Here is a 20,210-nt window from a genome sequence, read left to right on the forward strand (position 1 = left end):
ACATCACTCTTAGCATGCAAGGGTTTTGTGACCTATCACATGAAACCACATTAATATTGCCATGAGATTTCCACCATTTCGTATAACATGTAACCTGTGCACTCTGCATGAGAAACATACACATCAGGTAGAGGTGGCATATCATACATGTTAGTATTACAATAGCTGGCTTGTAGAAGTTGCACACCCGTAAACCAATACTTTGGTAAAGCATTACAACATTCAGTCCTCTTGGGGAGGTGTTTCTCAGCATGGCACATCTTGACATGGCAATGTTTGCAAACTCTCCCTTGCCAAGCACTTCCAAATTTGTCCAATTGCAAGGCCATCCCCTGTGCACAACACTTGTCAGGTCAACACACAGACTGTGTTTTGTATGTAGGTGTGGCCTCAGGCTTGGCCACAGTTGGCTGTTGATTGTGTTCTTGTGACTCCATCCTTTTGTTCATTTGGATGTAGGGTGTGGCCCATTGTGTGCAATGTTGGGATATCTCCCCATCCACAGCTATGTGGCAGACACCAGACAAATCATAGCCACAAGAGACTAGTGTTTGGAAGTGGTCATAATACAATCTGAATTGGTTACAGCCCCAGTTCAAGCTGGTGGACAGCAAACCCAAAGCAGGACACTGCCATCACCCTGCTTCACTGTCTGGGTAGTGCTGTTCTGCTGTTGTGCAGTGCTGTTACTGTGCCAAACTAACATGACCAAATTGTAGACAAAGAGAGTTCAACCCTGGTCTCATAACACCTCCACACATTTCCACACATGCATTTTGAAAAGCTGATTTATTGTTGTCCAGACGTTACCCAGCACTGGATGCTGTGTGTTGTGAGGAACAGCTGCCATTGTCAAAACACACCCTATACCCAAGACATGTGGACTCCATGGAAGATTGTTGTCACATGTAGTGCACACCCAGTACTTGCCAGAGATGTCTGATACTCCTTCACTGTTGCTGTATGGCTCCTGGCAGCCTCCATGGACATTTCTGGGATGATTTTCTCAACATATGTGTAGGGATGTCGACTTCTTCAAAATGTCACTGTTGCACCATCTCTTCTACACCTTTTGATGACTATCTGCACTGTGTTCCATGGCATATGCAATGCTGTGTGTATGTGTCCATAGCATTCAATCCCTTTGAAGCATGTTAGGCTGCATGTAAACCATGGCTTTTGCTGTAGCAGGCAACTGTGGGTCTGTGTTGGGATAATCTTGGTATGTGAGCTGATTGTTATTTGCAAGCACTCCAGGAGTCCGTGATTGATGGCAGGTGTGTACCCAATATGATCAACTGCTGTGGTTGCATCGCACACTGATATACCCTGGTATGAGCTTCCTTCTGTCCGCACATATGCATCTAGCTTCTTGGACTGTTACCACTTTCACATTTGTATTGTACAGATTATAGGTCACATGACAGGTTGCATGGCTTTGGTCTTGTGTAATGTGCTCACATTTTCATGTCTCACAAATACCTGGCATTTTGACATGTGTGTACACCTTTTATATTCACTGTATCACAGTACTGTATACAACATGTCCCTACTATTGGCACTCTGTCCCTGCATTTTGGCAATCATTATCCAGATGTCTTGCAATAACAGGCTTTTGAGTTATGCTACTGATATGTGACATCTCATGCAAATAGGCTTCTGTGATATCATGCAGTGAACCCCACCACAGGTGATCTTGCAAATACATGCAACCTGCTGACTATAACAGTTCAGTGCATGGCCACATTCATGACCTTAAAATGCCTGGGGTACTGGTAAGCCACAACAGAAAGGTCTCATACTTACTGGTCTCATGAGAGGTACCTAGGTACTGTGAGGGAGATGTATTGTTCAGCAGCTTCACAATAGCCATTGGTCTAGGAGCAGTGCTGCATGTATTCACAGGTACAGTATACACTATGATATTAAACTATTTGCTATTCTTCACCTAAAATGGGCACATGTGTGTATTACTAAACCCCACCCAGTACTCTATTTTGCAATGACATATGCATATAAAGGCTGTTAATACATAGTCAGAATGTAACCTCAGTACACTGATGTGGACTTATGCCTTACCTGGATGCTCCTCGATGGTTTCCTGGGTGGCACCCACCTCCACGACAGCTACATCTTGTACTGCTTGTTCTCTGTGGGCCACCCCAAGTTTGGCAAGGAGCTCCTCCATTGCTGTAAGTGGGGCCTCTCTGGCTGGCCCCCCACCAGTAGTGGAATTGTCCCTCACAACTGCAGCAGCCCGTCGCTGTGCACACTGAATCAGATCAGTTGCTCTGTGCCTGACCTGTTCGTGCATGCGGCCATGGTTCCCCAAGATGTTTACTGTCTGTGTGATGTTTTCCCGGAGGGCTGTCCTCTCCTGGTGATGTTGGCGATCCCGACTGAAGAGCATGTTGTAATGTTCTAGGCTTGCCTCAGTTATGGCTGCTGTCTCCTGGACATCATAGGCTGGAAGCCTCTGCATAACACCTGAATGACATAAACAGGGAAAAACACATCACAGGACATCAGACATTGTCCATAGTCCTTTACAGGAGCAGCTCACAAATAATGAGTATCGGTAGCCACAACAATACATCAAATCATACTCCTGTACCTAGCAGCATTGTATGGAAATGCATAGCATTATGTTTAAGTAGGCAGTTTGCACCTGATTCCTGGTGAGGGTAGGGGTGCGTATCCACCTATACTGATGGTGAGCCAGGGGGGTGATGTTTGTCCTAAACATGTCTGAAACAGGTCGGCTTTAGCTATGGGGTGTATGTGCTGTGGCTGACCTCCTTTACAGGGTGGGCTGGATAGTTGCCTGTGAGCCTGCAGACATATGTGGGGATGGCCTTCCAATTTCCCTCAGTGGATGTGTCCAATTTGTACTTATACTCAGCATTACATTAATGCACCTGTGACCTACTATACTCAATCAGACAGAGGATGACATGCTGCCCAGATGGTGACTGCACTTAGACACATGGTGGTGGAATGAAGAATTACAGGGGAGTATGCAGAGAAAGGTATTGGCAAAGGATAAGTGGGATTGACAGACAGATGTAGAGGGTAGATATGAGTATAAAGAGATGGGGAGCATGGCAAACACAATGTTGGACATGGCTATGGATGTGGAGTCTGACATACAGATGTGGAGTCTGATGATTGTATGTAATGTTGGACAGCACGGATGGTGTATAGGGCCTGTACCTATTGGCTAGTCAAAGGCACATAGCTAGAAAGGATGTGCAGAACAAAAGGGTGATAAAGGAATATGGGTGGAACATACAAGCTAGGAGTGTGTTTAGAACATATGGAAACATCACTTTGATGGCCTGTTCCATGAGGAAGCTGGGGAAGGGAGAGTAGCTTGGCTGAGGTGGGTATGGTTAATCAGGAGGTGCAACAGATTATCAAGGAGAATGTAAGGATAGCTATGAGGGGGTTTAACAGTGGAAAGGCTGTTGTTCCAGGTGACATACCTGTGGATGCCTGGAGGTGTTTCTGAGACCTGGCAGTGGAATTTTTAACTGGATTGTTTACTGTAATCTCGGAAAGTGAGAGGATGTGTGCGATGTTGGTGAATATGTATAGGTTCTTCTTATCTGAACAAGGGTGGTCTGCAGAGCTGTAGTAAGAAGTGAGGGATAACATTGATCGGTCACAGGATGAGGTAATGGTAAAGGGTGGTGGCAGCTAGGTTGAGAACATGGTAATGATTGATGATTTGCAGTATGGTTTGATGCCAGCTAAGAGCATTACTGATGCAAATGTTGATCCACAAGTGTTGATGGAGCTCTGCACTGAGGCTGAGATGCAGCTGTATTGTGTCTTTGTGCACCTACAGACAGCATATGACATGTTGCCTGGAGAGTAGTTGTGGTATTGTATGTGGAGGTTAGGACTGCCAGAGGAGTCTGTCAGACACCACAGGATATGTAGAAGGCTAGTGTGACAGCAGTAATTTCTGGTTTTGGACATGACACGTGCATTTAAGGTGGAGGTGGGAATACATCAGGGATCAGCTGTGTGTCCTTTCATATTTGCAGTGGTGAGGGACAGGTTGACAGACATGATCAGACAAGGGCCCCTGTTGATTATGCAGTTTGCAGATAACATTGTGGTCTGTAGCGAGATTAGAGGACAGGTTGTGGAGACCCTGGTAAGGTGAGGGTATGCTGTAGAGTGGGGAGGACTGACTGTCAGCAGGACTTAGAAAGGATACATGTGTATGAATGGGGTGGGGGATAGAGGAATGGTGACAATGCATGGTGTACAGTTTGGAAGGTGGATAGGTTTAACTACTTGGGAACGCTAGTTCAGAGTCATGTGTAGTGTGGAGCAGTGGTGTCCAAGTGAGTAGGGGGAAGGGGAGTCAGGAGTTATTTGTGCCAGACAAGTACTATTAAGAGTGATATGGAAAGTCTACAAAAGGGTAGTGTGACTCTACATTATACTAGTTGCAGACAGTGGGACTGTAAAAACAAGCAGAATTCAGGGCTGGGAACAGCAGAGTTTGTGATGTTCAGATTTGCACTGTGTGTGACAAGGGGGATAGGATTAGGGACATATGTGTTAGTGGGTCACCCCAGGTTGGATGGCTTGGGGACAGTGCTAGACTTGCAGCATGATTATGTTGGTTTGGACATGTGCTGAGGGAGTATGCTGAGTATATCTTGCAACAAGTGAGACTGCCAGGTTACAGGGACAGCAGACAGCTTCCAAAGATGTGTGCATGTGGTGATGGCAAACATGCAGGTGTATGGTGTGTGAGAGCTAGATGCAGAGGACTGGAAGCCATGGGTGGAGATGATCTGCTGTGGGGTCCCCAAACAGTAATGGCCAAATAAAAGGGAGGGAGATGTTGTAATGTCATTGTTTGCAGGTTGCCAATTATTTGCAAGACATGACACAAGTCTTTGAGTAAATGACTACAAATCCGAGGCACACATATGGTCAGTATGCGTAACAATGGACAGTTGCATGGTATGAGCTCAGCATATGACATGCAGTCCAACACACACACAGTTGTGATATTATTTCACTATGCGACTACCCTGTATAGCTCCATGACATTTTTGAGACAAACATGCATAACAGTTGTATTCACAAATAACATCTGGATATATGTGTGAAATCCATTTACCTGGCCTAGCAGTGTCACAGTCAGTATTGTTCAACACGCACTCCAGTATTTGCCATGTGTATCATCCTTTCCTAGGGTGTCTCAGGGGCCTGAGCTGTATTCTATATCACTGCAGACAGACACAGATGCTATGGCCATAGGTTTTGCTCGGCAATATGTCCGTACAAGTCTTGTTGAGACATATATATTAAACTTCCCTATTTCCCCTTATTAAATACCCCCTACTGCAGTCCATTACATGCATACTTGTTTGACATACCTGTTTTTTTTTCCTGTTGATGTTGGATGTACTCCTGGTGTGAGGATTTCTTTTTCCCCTTGCCTGTTGGGCTTCTTATTTTTGGCTGTTTTTTTTTTTTGTCTCTCTTTCTCTCTTGGATGTCAGTTATACATCTGTTTTGCAGAGGCAGCAGCTTACCTTTTGTAGGTACTGCTTAGGTTCAGCTGGTGGCTTGTGCATTAATTAGAGTTACACACTTGCTAATTCTATGTGGAACAGCTGTAATATTATTCCTGTAGCCAATTGCTGGGAAACACAGTCCTATAACTGTGTACCTCATGTAGGCATCAGCCTTTCTTTGCCTGTGAGAAGGTTTTCATGCATGTGTTCCACGTAGCATCACAGAGGGTTGTTGTACTAGCAACTTACGACAGAGACTGTGAAGACAGCCCATCTCACCAGGGACAATTGTTCCGGACATAGAGACAGACTGTGAGTATTGCTGTTATACGATTGAAGTAATACTAGTTTGACAGGGTTTGTGTGGATATGGCTGCTCTGCATGATTTGCAGTCTTGAGAGTATTATGTGGTTAACATAGCTCAGACTGCCCAGAGTTTGTACTGTTATTATCAGTGTGTTACTCACACATTTATTGAATTTGGAAGGTCAGTAGCATGCTCTGTAGGATAGCAGTCATTAAATGGTAATGTTTGTTTCTGACTTCATATTCCTCAGAACAGATATGTTACAATAAACCCTGTTACACCAGCTACTTTCTCAGTTTATAACAGCAACATCTCCATCATGGGCCTGTGTTTAGGTCTCTGCCCATGAGTATGTCTGATTTTCTCCATATATCATGCAGTAAGAGGCATAGAGATATGGTATATCATTACTCAGTGATGTAATTCCTAATATCCCAGTTATGTATCAGACTGCCAGACATTTTGTATAAGAGGCTTTATATATGATGATTAGGCCTGGACATTCTTTGGGAGTGTGGACAGTTGGGAGGTCTTTGTATTTCTGGCTATTGTTGTCAGACTGTCAGGATTGTGTAGCAGTATATTGTCTTTACTGAGGGGGTGGTAGATGCGAGTGTTACGTTTCCTTTTCTATCTGACTTTGCATGTTGATCCAGTTTTTGGTGCTCTATCAAGTGTTACATTTTTGTAGGGTAAGACTGGGACATGTCCCATAACATAGTCAGGCATCATACTACACTGTGTATTGGGCCAGTATATGTAGGGGTAGTGTGTGAGTGTCAAACATGCTGACAGTTTGGTTCACACACTTTCACACTGGGTCTGTTTCTCAGTGCTGTTACATCCCTGAAGTGCCTGGTATATCTGCAATTACATGTGTATTCCCCCATTGCAAGATTTCACTTTTGTTGTGTCAGTCTGCCTGTAGTTTGAATATTGCTTGGTGACATGGCTAGCAGCTTGGTGTATTTTCCCAAATTTGATGTTATGTCCAGATATTTGGCAGATGTAAGTGTTGCCTGTCCTCCATAAGCGTTGTGTATTTCTGACACATCAGTGGGAGGATGTGAAGATTTACGTGACTAACTACTGGGAGGACGCTGGGCTTTGGACTTATGCTATTCCACTCAATAGATGTTGGAACAGCAGGAGGGTGTTACTGCATCAAATGTGTCAGCTCAACTACATCGGTATTTGACATATGTTCACATTTTCATGCCCCCCCCCCCCCCCATTGTCAGGCTTGATTATGCTTTCTTGCACTAAGCTGTTTTGAGCATACCTGTCAAACAGCCAGATTGTCCCAGACTGTCCACATTTATTGATCATATTTCTGGCCTGTTCCACAGTATCATTTTATTCCTTCCTGTGGTAAATCACTATGATCATTTGGGGATTTCTGTCAGTATATGATGACATGCATTACAGGTTCAAAACTGACATCTTTCTGAACATTGTATACTGACACACACCATGTTCCTGTAGCAACATTGTACATTTATACTTGTACATTGTGTCCCTAATGTTGGTCCATTGCCCCCCCCCCATTCTGCAGCCTTTGTCCAGATCTGTTAGGGGTGGGAGGTATGGTGCTGGGTATGATTCCAGTACATGTTATACAAACACACACACACACACATTTATATATATATATATATATATATATATATATATATATATATATATATATATAGAAGGCTACTTCAAAACATCTAAAACCCATAACATCGAATTTCATGACATTGAAAATGTGCATCAAAACATCAAACACTACAAATCACAAGAAAATAACATCCCCTCTACATATAATGACACCAAACTACCAAACACACTTTTTATTACATTTCTGCAGGGGGCAAGCCCCTGCACCCCCACCCCCACCCCGTAAATTAAATATACCAACTCCAAGATCACACTACAGTAAGAAAAAGTTAATTTCCTAACCCCACTGTATCAAGCCCCCCCTGCAGAAATGTAGTAAAAAGAGTGTTTGGTAGTTTGGTGTCATTATATGTGGAGGGGATGTTATTTTCATGTGATTTGTAGTATTAGATGTTATGAAATTCGATGTTATGTGTTTTAGATGTTTTGGGTTTTAGATGTTCTGGTCTCAATGTTATGAAATTTGATGTTATAGGTTTTAGATGTTTTGAAGGGGCTCTCTCTCTCTCTCTCTATATATATATATATATATATATATAATATATATATATATATCTGTTTATATGTATATCTATGTATTTATATATGTATATATATATATATATATATATATATATATATATATATATAAAATGTACCTAGAAATATATTTATATATATGTATATATTATATGTTAATATATATCTGTGTATAGATATATTTCTATATATATATATGTGTGTGTGTGTATATATTTGTTTACATATATGACTACTGATATATCCATATATTTCTTTTTTGATATCTATATATATATATTTTATGATATATATATATATATATATATATATATATATATATATATATATATATATATGTACATATTCTATATGTCTAATTTTGTATGTACAGCTACATATATCTGATGTATACACTTTTCATCTGTATCTATCACCATACACATCCATGTTTGTATATTTATATATTACAAACATGACTGGTTCCACAGTATTCTATACCTGTACAGAATGATATATTTAAAAAAAAAAATTCAGGAGTATAGCTTTGATGAAGTAGTGGTACATTTCTCTGACTATGGTGTACAGGGTCCTGGGTTTAAGACTGGCCAGAGCTGATTATTTTGCTGCTGGCCAAAATAGTGGCTGATGGTGACAGGGTGATTAAAGCAGTTTTAAGCAGTTGTAAGCGGTTTTGCGTGGAGCTAAGCACTGCTAAAACATGGTAAAACCAAACATGCTTAATCTGTGTAGGCTTAACTGAGCACCGAGCAAACACGCTTAACAAGGCTGCCCATTGCTTAGTAGGGTAGATGCTAAGCCCTGCTTACCAGAGTGCAAATCCTCTTGTATATACTAAATATTGTTTAAACTTTTAGTATCAGTGACACCTCACATTTGCAGCTGCTACACTACCCTGGTTAGCATATACATAATATATTCACTACCTATTTATTAAAAATACATTTTGGATCTGTTTCACATATGAAAATGTATGGCCTGCTATGGGGCTTGAATTCTGCCTAATTGCATGCTAGGCAAATGTTCTAACCATTAATCTATTCCAGTTTCACTTTTTTTTGTATGTATAGTTCTACTTAACTTCTTTCAAGTTTAAACGTTGCTATGCATAGTTCTGCGATGGGCAAACCTGCACAGCTACACTAAAACTTTATTCCAGACTAATGATAAAAAATAAATTAAAACCTTTCATTTTTTAATTTAAGTTTTGGCTTTGTCCAGATTTTTTACTCTAACGGGTTGGAATGTGTACGTTTCAGACTTCGTACCCTTCGGATGATTCATGCTAATGCAAACTTTGTTATTCTATCAGCTTTCTAAGTTTGTACTAGCCATATTTAAAAGTTGTCCCCCTTTCTCCAGATTTCTTACTCTTATGAGTTGGGAGGTGTTTGTTTAAGACTTTATATTCTTTGGATGATTCATGCTAATGCAAAACCTGTTATTCTATCAACTTTCTAAGTTTGTACTAGCAATATTTAAAAGTTGTCCCCCTTTCTCCAGATTTCTTACTCTAACGTGTTGAGAGGTATGACGAGCGATCTCTCGCTCTTTTTAAATTGCCATATGGCAATTCTGGTGTGCAGGGGGGTGTGTATTGTGAGAGCTCTGTTCTCAGACACACCCCCTGCACTCATACACAGAACCATGTCCTTATTACAGCACGGCAGCACGCCTTCATGAATGTGCATGGTGCGCTGCCATGCTGTATGGGAATGGTCCCTTCCGTGCAGGAATAAGCTATTCCTGCATGGAAGTTTGCTGAATCATGGGGCTATCTATCAGAGCATAAAAAGAAACATATTTTTTGTTTCTCACAAAATCCTCCAGTTTTAAAATGATCTTTTCTGTGATGTGGTTATTTTGAACTATTTACTTCATATAGATTCAGTCTTAGATGTTTTCACTGAGAAAGTAAGAAGTACTCTGTTGCTTAGACTTTAGGCCATTAAGGCCCATGGGTCTGCAGAGCATGAACCTGTGACAAGATGTCTGTGGCCTTAGGCTATAAACTCACTTCTATTCCTCGCAACAGCCATGCATTTGTCATGCTTTTCTGCAAAGCAGGCATTTGCTGTGCAATGTCATTAGTATTTTACCTGCATGCACTATACATTTTTAAAAGAAAACTGGCAAATGTACTGACAGGGGAGGTGGTGGAAGGAAACTGAGGTGAATGCAGGGGCAATCAATGCTGTAATTCATCAATAAAAAATGGGATGGGTACATCACCAATGTTGTTTTGTAACCTTAGCAAAGTAATTTCTGCAACACTGTCAGAATTTCAGGTGATTGCCAACATCAATGTACAGAATCTACATTGAAAAACAGGACTGCATTGCAACACTGTTAAGCTGATTAAAGCAGGCACTGTCATCAAACTGTAAGACATGCTTAGTGATTGCTATTTCTGTGTGATAAAAGAAGCTTATGAATTCATATTAGCGCTGCTGTCTCCTGAGTTGACCTTTGACATAAGCACAGTGGTAGCACTGGGCAAATCAAGGATAATTTCAAGCCAGATGTTTGGTAATGATATTCACAATTATTGAAGTCAACTGTCCCCTATTTTTGTTTGTGTGGAATTGTTCAGAAAAACAAGAAGGAATCAGCATTTAATATTCTCTATTTTAAATAAATGCCCGCATTCTTGTATTATTTGTCTGCTATTTTAATATGTTCACCACTGCAATCACACTCTCACTTTTAACTACTTTTTAAAAGTTTACTGCTGTTAGCAACTTTTATTGGGTTTAACTTTAGCTGTGTATGTATATGTTGTATTAATTTTCACATAATGCAGAGAATTAAGCAAGTTACTTAATCAGACAGTGCTTAGGGGGTGTCCAAGAAAAGGGGCACCACCCAGTGGGTTTGCCCAAGTATCAAGTAAATTAAAAGAATAGATTTTTCATCCTTCTACAGTTGGGGAAAATGTTTCAAAGAACCAAGTATTTTCCTAGGCACAAAGAGCTGAATGAATAAATACGTAAAACGTTGGGTCTATGTCATATCTTCTAATGCTGGAAATGTCGAACTTCATATGTTCAAGACGATTTACTATTGTTTATTTGAACGGAAAAACATGTTCCATTCAAATAAATGAATGGTAATACCAAAAGTAAAAAAAAAAACTACTGTTCACAATGTCGAACCAAATGCTAAATGCATTTGACTCGACATTGTTGAAACCACCATGTGATATCCATATAGGAGCTGATGTAAATCAAACTCCTATACAGCTATCACGTTTTTACCGGGGGGAAAGGCCCCCAACACCCCCTACTTATATATTCTAACTCCGAGATTGCACTACAGCGGGGATGTGGATGAATTTCCACTACCCACTGTACCGCGATCTCAATGCAGATAGTTGAAGATTTCCACTTATGCGAATGCAGTTGTGCATTCGCATAAGTGGAGTCAACTATCTGGTGCAAAACTGCTTGTGTATTCAACATTCTGTTTTTCTGCACATTGCAGCCGATAGAATGTCGTTCGCACAAACAACAGTAAACCAGTCGAGACCATATGATCGACATTTCAAGTGTTCGAAGATTGACTTATAATTGCGCCGTATGGTGCACAATGAGAGAATTTCCCTTTTCTACACTGAAGTGCTGTCTCGGAGTTGGTATATTTAAGTAGGGGGGTGTGGGGGGGTGCAGGGAGGCTTGCCCTCCTGCTCACACCGTTAAGGAGTGTTTTTTTTTTAATTTTTTTATTTTATTATATATTCGAACTTCCGAATGTCGAAAATATGGTCTCGACCATATGGTATTCAACATTTTGGACATTCAAATATATAACATAGACCCAAAACGTTTGGAGTCTGTACTTGTTACAGAGTCTTATGTACAGAGAAACATTTCTAAAAGAGTTAACAGTAAAATCAAAGCTATTTGCAATATATACATAAACTCCATTTTGAATTTCAACATTTCAGGAAACAAGCACAACATTTAGGACAACACGCAAGGAAAGACTGCTATGCTGAAAATACAGTGATGTTAGAACTCAACATTTCACACTGACCGTCTTGCTAGAGGAAGCAGGAAATTTGACAGCAAATGGTGACACTAACCATTTCGTCTCCAGGATTCTAAAAGACCTCCATGACAGTCTGCATTGGAGACTCACTGAGATTCTTTAGCATTCCAGTGTATTTACAACTGGGACAAGAAGCTCCAGTTTCTGTACTTCCATGTTAGCCAAAAGAAAGCTCAGAAATTTGTAAACTGAAACTTGATGTGATAGCTTTCATAATTCCATGTGATATGTTCACCAGAGTTATTCACCATTTTAAACAAATGATCATACTATTCATCCAGCAATATACCTTACCAGTAATGTATCTAATTTTAAATGACTATTAACTAACTCTGGAATAAAAAGTGATGTTTTAATGTCTCTTTAATGTTATCTGTAGATAAAAGCACTACTGACAACAAGTTAAATGTCTCCAAATCATATTTCAGAAAAAAATGGTTTGTAGAGCAAAAATGTTTCAGGTCTCAACTCATGAAAATGAAGCTAGATCAAGTTGAAAATTTCTTTCCATTTTGTTTTTGTGAAGAATGAAGCTCCCATCACTACTACTACTATACCTCCACAACCTAGCATAATGCCCCAGGGACTGCATATCTCAGATACAGAAACCTTCTGGGGTTCTGGTAGAACCTAATTGTACTTATAATATCAATAAATTAAACTGTTTGAGGGAAATGTGCTCACTGAAATGAGTTTTTCATCTCCCTGTCCAAAAGTCTCTTACCCATTAACAAATACATTCCTTTGCTTCTGCATGGCCTTTACATATGTAGACAAATTCTAGGGGTTTCTAGTAATCTCTGTCAGTTACTGGTGAACTGAACAAAGCAGAATAAATATTCCATTATGAAAGTCACTTGGGCAAAAAAGTCTGTATCAGGCTAGGGCATTAGAAATGCTTAATTGTGGTGTTTTGGTCTTGTTGATGGAAATTCTGCACTGATGCTGTCAAAATTAACTATTTAATGCCTCCTCCCAGCACATGTATTTATGTTTTGCTCTCTTTGCAACTAATCTTTCCTTTGAGTCACTTTAACTTTGGTTAAGAAAGGTCAGTATCATAGCTAGGGTGGGATAAAGGTGGCAGTTGCCCGGGGTACAAACTCTTTGAGGACACTATTGGGCGATCCTATTCATTCTTTAATAATAGTGTGTGCTGACTTTTAAATGACAGTATTACATCTGTGGTCAAAGCTGAGTGCTGTAGTGTTCCGTGTGTGATCTAACTGTAGTAACTGTTTATTACAAACATAAGGGAAGTATAGTCCCCTTGCTAAGTCCCATCAATAAAAAATATTATACGTAAGCTGTCAAAATTCAACCAACTGATATTTTAAAAGCCATCAAGTGTACTACACTGGGTCTATATCACATTATCGAAATTCCAAAACGTCGAACACCATAAGCTCGACCTTGGAATCTCGAAATGTGATATACTTGAACGGTCAGAACAGCGATTTTTTTCCAAGGGAAAAAAATTGCTGTTTCGAGAATACACAAACAGCATAAGCACACCAAAATACATAATCCACACATACACACTTCACAGAACCCTACACTAAATCATGCATACACTGCTAGCTATCCACTTACCTTAACCCAACCCTAACCCTAAGGTCCCTAACTAATGCACACTCACCTTACCCGCTCCCTAACCCTAAGGTCCCTAACTATCGCACACTCACCTTACCTGCTCCCTAACCCTAAGATCCCTAGCTATCGTACACTCACCTTACCCGCTCCCTAACCCTAAGGTCCCTAACTATCACACACTCACCTTACCCGCTCCCTATCCCTAAGGTCACTAACTATCACACACTTACCTTACCTCAGTCAGTTTGCACACTTACCTTAACCCGGTCCATCGCCTTCGCACCACAGTCGAAGAAATAGCGAAGCTGCAGAAACAGCCCACCGAATACTTTCCCTAGGAAAATATTTGGTGTCCTGCAGCTTCGCTATTTCAAGCATACGCTGAATTGGGGTCGATATTATAACATTCGAAGTTTTAAGACTTCAATGTTATAATATAGACCCACTACACTGAACCTCTCCCTTTAAATAATGTCATCATATGTTTCAGCAGCCTATTTCTAAACACTCTAAATAGCTTCACTCATCTCTGCAATAGAATAAAAAAAGAAAAGAAATGATCCACTATCCATGGCTTTCAGGATGAACTACAAACCCTATGCACATAAGAGACAAAGCTTGGAAAAATTGGGAAAACAACTAAAGACCTTTAAACTCTAGGCAGCTCCGTAACCAGGTAAAACAACAACTTAAACTTGACAAGAAACTATTCTAGACATCCCTCTAAAACAACCACAAATTTAATCCAAGAAATTCTGAGCTTCAGCTAACTCCCTATTGAACCCAGGAACAAAGGGAAAAAAGCAGCCCATACCATAATAATAACCCACTGCAACAGATTTCAATACTTACTTCACAGAAAGCAATGCCTCCTTAACCAAAAACAGACATGCTATTACCAACCCCTTGTTTCAAATACCCATAAATTCCATAACAGTTCATAATGAAATTGTACATCCAGATTTAAAACGAACAAACACTACTCATGCAACCTTCACTTTAACTCCAGTACCTTCCAGAATAATAAAAAAAGGACTTCAAAAACTGCAGTTTTTGAAGTCCTTTTTTATTATGCTGAAAGGTACTGGAGTTAGTGAAGGTTGCATGAGTAGGGCTGTTTGCTCGTTTTATATCTTGATGTACAATTTCATTTGATATTTGATATTTCTAAAGCCTTTGATACACTTTTTCTCTCTCTCTCTCTCTCTCTCTCTCTCTCTCTCAACTTCTCCTACTACTATCCACTCTTGCACTGCTCCATCCCACTATCAACTGGTTCCATAGCTGCCTATATAATAAACAACAATGTATAAAAATCACAAGGCTTTGTCTCTCTGAATATCTACCCAGCCTTTTAGGTATCCTACAAGGTTCCAGTCTCAGCCTTCTCCTTTTCAGCATTTTCATCAATAACCCACACACTGCCTTTTGTTAAACCTCACACCAAGGACTCTAAGCTTATAGCCACATCAAGAAGTATTCTCCTACGCTGAGAACTGGCTCACCAGTGCTGACCTTCTATTAAATCCTAACAAAGCCAAACTATTTCTATTCATCCTAAAATCACAGACAAAGTAATATTCAATCTTTTCCCTAAATAACACAGAAATTGAAATTATCACCCATGCAAACTACTAGGCATGATAATATATTATGATGATAATAGATGGCAAACTGAACACACACACATGCATGCACACATGTGCACACACACACACACACACACACACACACACACACACACACACACACACACACACACACACACACACACACACCTAAAACTACGAATGCTTTAAAGGCAAAAGCACTTCCTAAATACAGCGACTAGAGTCACCCCTGCAGGCACTTTACTCCTACCCTCTCTCTTTATGGAGACCCAATTCTCATTATCTTAACTTCTAAAAAGGCAAAAACTGAAATATGCTGTAACAAAATTCTCAACAAATGCCTCCCACCTCACGTACCACTGCTTACAACTTAAAACTCTAAAGGGGCTTGAGTGTCCTAATCATTGAACCTGTGTACAACTACTTACAATACATAAAACTGTATATAAGATATTAGTCTGTCAAGCTCTAAAATCCTTTCTCAATAGCTGCTATCCAAACAGATGTCTGAAGACAAAACATCTACTGTCTGTTCATAAAACTAATACAGGCGCAAGACAAAGCCACTACTCCTGCTCCACAACCAAAATGTGGAACTCTCTACCGTTAGCCATTAGAACAAACTCTAACTTTCATGCTTTTAAATGTACTATAAAATATTCATTTTTAACTCCTGGCTCTGTTCTTCCTCCACACCAGGCTGACCCCACTACACTTTCCACTTTCTCTTTCTCACATAACCTTCTTCTCTCTATCTCTACTCAGTAGTTTTAACTGTCTTATAAAAAGGTTTTTCCCACATTATCTGTCTCTTCTCGATGATGAACTACATTCTGACCTTTCCTTCATTTGTGTAACAGCTCCTCATTAGTTTTGCTACATTTCTGATATATGATTTTACTCTGCTGCACATCCCGACTTTTCTTTATGAATAGATAGAAAGGCATCCTTCTTAACATGTCATGTACATCTCCATTATTCCAGACTCTCCATTTACAGTATACAGAGAATATAATGTTAACTGCATCATGGTGATATAAGTTTGTATTGTATTAAGTCTCTTGTAATAATATCATAATGTTTAATACTTGCAGAATGCTTTTGTGAGGTTAACCTGGAGCTTTTCCCCCAGGCTGCCACTGAAAATGGGTATCCTGTGTGCCCATTTGGATTTTTCTGGTAAAAAAAAACAATGATAAATAAGGTGTGATCATCGACTAAAATAATGTTTGGTTCTGTTTGCTTACATATGTTTTGATCTAGTAAGATGGAGACTTGCAACAAATGAAACAAAGTAGAGCAGACGTTTCTATTTATTCTAACAGTAAAAACCTCATCTTAGAATTCCTAGGGATTTGTATACACAATAAGATATCCCTCCAGCATGCCATGTGTCTGCTCCTGAGTTTTCCCTAAGTGAGTAATGTTTTGCAATGCAGTATCCTCAGATGTACCTCTTAACTGGAGAAGCAGTGTCTGTACATCAAAATCTTCTCAGCATGCAGAGCTTTTCATAACAACATGTTGAGTCATTTTTGCAATCTGGTGAAGGAATTTCATCTTGCCACTTGTAGCTTGGGTCTCCTCTTTTTTGTCACTTTCCTAAGTATCCAATCATAGATGAGGATGGAGACCTAGAATAAATGTTAGGCTGTCCTTTATCATATGACTCCTTTCTTGTTTCACCACTAGAGCTGAGTCTAATGCTTACAGTGCAGCTAGCTACTCCTGTGTTTACACACTGTAATCTCCCAGTTCTCCTACCTTTATTTATGAATAAGACCTCCAAGTACATAAACATTTCCAGCTGAGTTTATTACTTCTCCCTCAGCTAGAGAATTCAATCTCTTTTTCATATTAGAGAACCATGACTGTTGGTAAAGAGAAGTTGGTTTCACTACCCACAAATGAAACAGTTTATGACATGCTGGATATCACTGTCACTTGAAATTAAGGGAACAAAACCATCTACAAAAGACAAAGATATAGTGTCTATGTCCTCACACTGGTTAGTCTCCATATCTAAGGTGTGCATTGATATCCTTCCATGAAAATCATAAACCAATGAACAGACAAGATAGTGTCTATTATCAGCATATTGGATTTAGTGCTGAGAATGCAGACACAAGTGACACTTTCCAGAAACATGGATAAAGCAGCATGCAGGGCTGGCCGCTAGACCCTGTAGTTTGTTAACACTTCCTTCAAGACAGTGCATTTTCTGTGGCCCTGTGATTTCTTCAGGTCCATAACATATAAATATATAAAACTGGCAAACTCCCATGAACCCATCAATATTTGTTCTGTGCATGTACAAAGAGAGATAGAGAGAGTCCAGTTCCCAACGGTCAGGACAGAGTCTACATTGCTACTCATGAAGTGAAGGTAAAGTCTCTCTCTCAGCATCCATTAACATTGCACAGAACAGCTGAGGAACATAACTGTCTATTAATGAAGTACAACCTCCTGTACTGTTTTTAGAAAACAAGAGCACCCATTCAAGATCTTTAATCCAAAGCTGCTATCCAGCTTTCTACAAATGTTGATAACACGTGTTAATTAAATCTTGCAATGCCCAGCATTTATAACATTTTTCAAAGGACCTCATCAACTACCGCAAAGAAACTTTTTACGTCTGAACTTGATGCATCATTTTTGTAAATAGCTAAATGTCCACGGTGCAGACACTGAGTAAAACACAACATTTTCCTATACATGGCACATAAGAGACCCTACTATTTAGGTGTTAGAAGGATATGACCGCACTAAGCCTTGCCTATCTCTACAGTTAACAGCATTCTATTTTTGTATGTATTTCAGTTTAGGTATATAATCAGCTCATTGGCAGATAATGATGACTGAATCCCAGTCCTCAAACCATCAAATCAAACAAAAGCAAAATGATACAAATAAATGTCACTAATTTTGCTACAGCCAGCAACCATTTACTTTAGTTCTGATCCTAAGACTGCCATTTAAAATGACACTTTGTATTACTAAGACCAGATACCCTGAAGATAAGGAAAATGCAGATAAAATGACCGTACTGTACTTTGGTTTTGACTGAATATAGTAACGCACGCTACAGTATAAACCTGTCACATTGGTACTTGATGACCAAATTACCTAAGCAGGAACTCATTCATGCTGGGAAAACAATGAATGAGACATAATATGTATCAATTCACACACATACTGGGATACCACTAAATTATCCATCAGTGAAAATCCATCTCATAACTGTTGGTGTAGCTCTGATTGGGTAGTCCCTTGTACTCTGCTGTGAAATTTGAAAGAATAACCAAGAAGTAAAGCAAATGTAGCAGATTACTAGTTTCTAGTCTTGACTGCTGTGAAAAGCAGAAAATATTACTGTGTCTTTGAGAATTTAGCACATGTACGATTATTTGCCTGAGAGTTACACATGGGGGAAGTGGAAAGCATGAACATTTTTCTTACTATAGCAGATTGAAAGGAAGAGATATATACAAAGAAGAGGAAGAATTAAAGATGCATTTAAGTAAAATACCTCAACCATCTGATTCTAGTAATTTATAATTCAGAAGAATAAAACAATGTTAAATGAAGCCTTGAATGTAATAGTTGTTTTCTGTGATACTGGGTCTATAAATTACTTTTGTTACTTTTGTAAAGTAATAGGAAGGCATATTCTATTACAGGACTAATGTGAAAATAATAACTACATTAGCTTACCTTAGCTTTTGCAAATGTGTCCACTTGTAATCAATAATCCCACAGCTAAATATGTCACTGTAACTGATGAAAATGTGCTCATTTAAATAGGAAAAAATCTTACCTAACTAGAAGATTATATGTATTATATTTCAGAACATTATTTATATTCTGATGAATGTCTTCTTTATTCTTTTATATGACCTCATATCTTTTATTTAAGTATGATACAGTGTTTAGTGTTTACTAAAATTGTAATAAATAAGATGAAATTCTTCTTCCAGTTACTGCTGAACGTTGTATAAATTAACAAATTTTCTGTAGGACTAGATTTTTTTGGTGATCTTATACATGCCTATCTCCCCAGGCAGTTTGTGCAGATGTAGCCATGTTGTGGGCATCGCCTGCATGATTGATATGGCAAATGGCTGTGATATTGTATTCAAATGATGCTTGTGCAGATTTGATGCTAACATCATGCATGCAATTTGCCCTTTTCCTCAATGTAGTGCCATTTTTGACTTGGTATATTTAATTTGAAAGGGGCAGGGGTAGCAGCCCCTTGCAAAAACATAAAAAACAAAATACATTTGGTAATTGCACTACCTCCTTGAGCTAAGTGATGAATACATGATGAATATTCATGTAGCCAGTGAAGACATCAACATGAATATTCAGGGTTTAGGCGGGACTTGCTACTGCACACCCGGGGAGGTACTTACGTTCATGACTGCTGATTTTTCTTCATGTTTATATTGAAACAGAATGTTCAAATAAGGCCAATTAATGTGTTTACTGTGATTTCATGGTTATCAGTTTATTGCTTACAGGATGCGTAATGAATGTTAATGATTGTAAAAGTAGAACTTGCTGTTATCAATCGTGCTGACATCTGATGAGATACCCTTTTTTGACAGACGATTTCTTACTGACCTTTGTGATTTTTGTAGCTGCAAAGGTTACAAAAGTCGTTTTTCAGATGTCCATTAAGCAGCTACAAAAGAATCACTATAACGGCAGTGCCATGGCCAAGGAAACAAAATGTGTCTGAAACAGATGACTGAATGATCCATTATTACGGCCCTGTGTCACTATCATTCCTGAAAAAGAACCTAAAAACCTTGAGTATTGACCTGTCCCCCTAAATGTGTTCCAGCAAGACTACTCCCCCAGTGGTGCCACCACATAGTAACGCTAGTTTATTAGCATCCTACAAATACATTTTC

Source organism: Protopterus annectens, chromosome 7.part0, assembly GCF_019279795.1.
Source record: "Protopterus annectens isolate FY-2018-M chromosome 7.part0, PAN1.0, whole genome shotgun sequence".
In the NCBI taxonomy this organism is placed as follows: Eukaryota; Metazoa; Chordata; order Ceratodontiformes; family Protopteridae; genus Protopterus; species Protopterus annectens.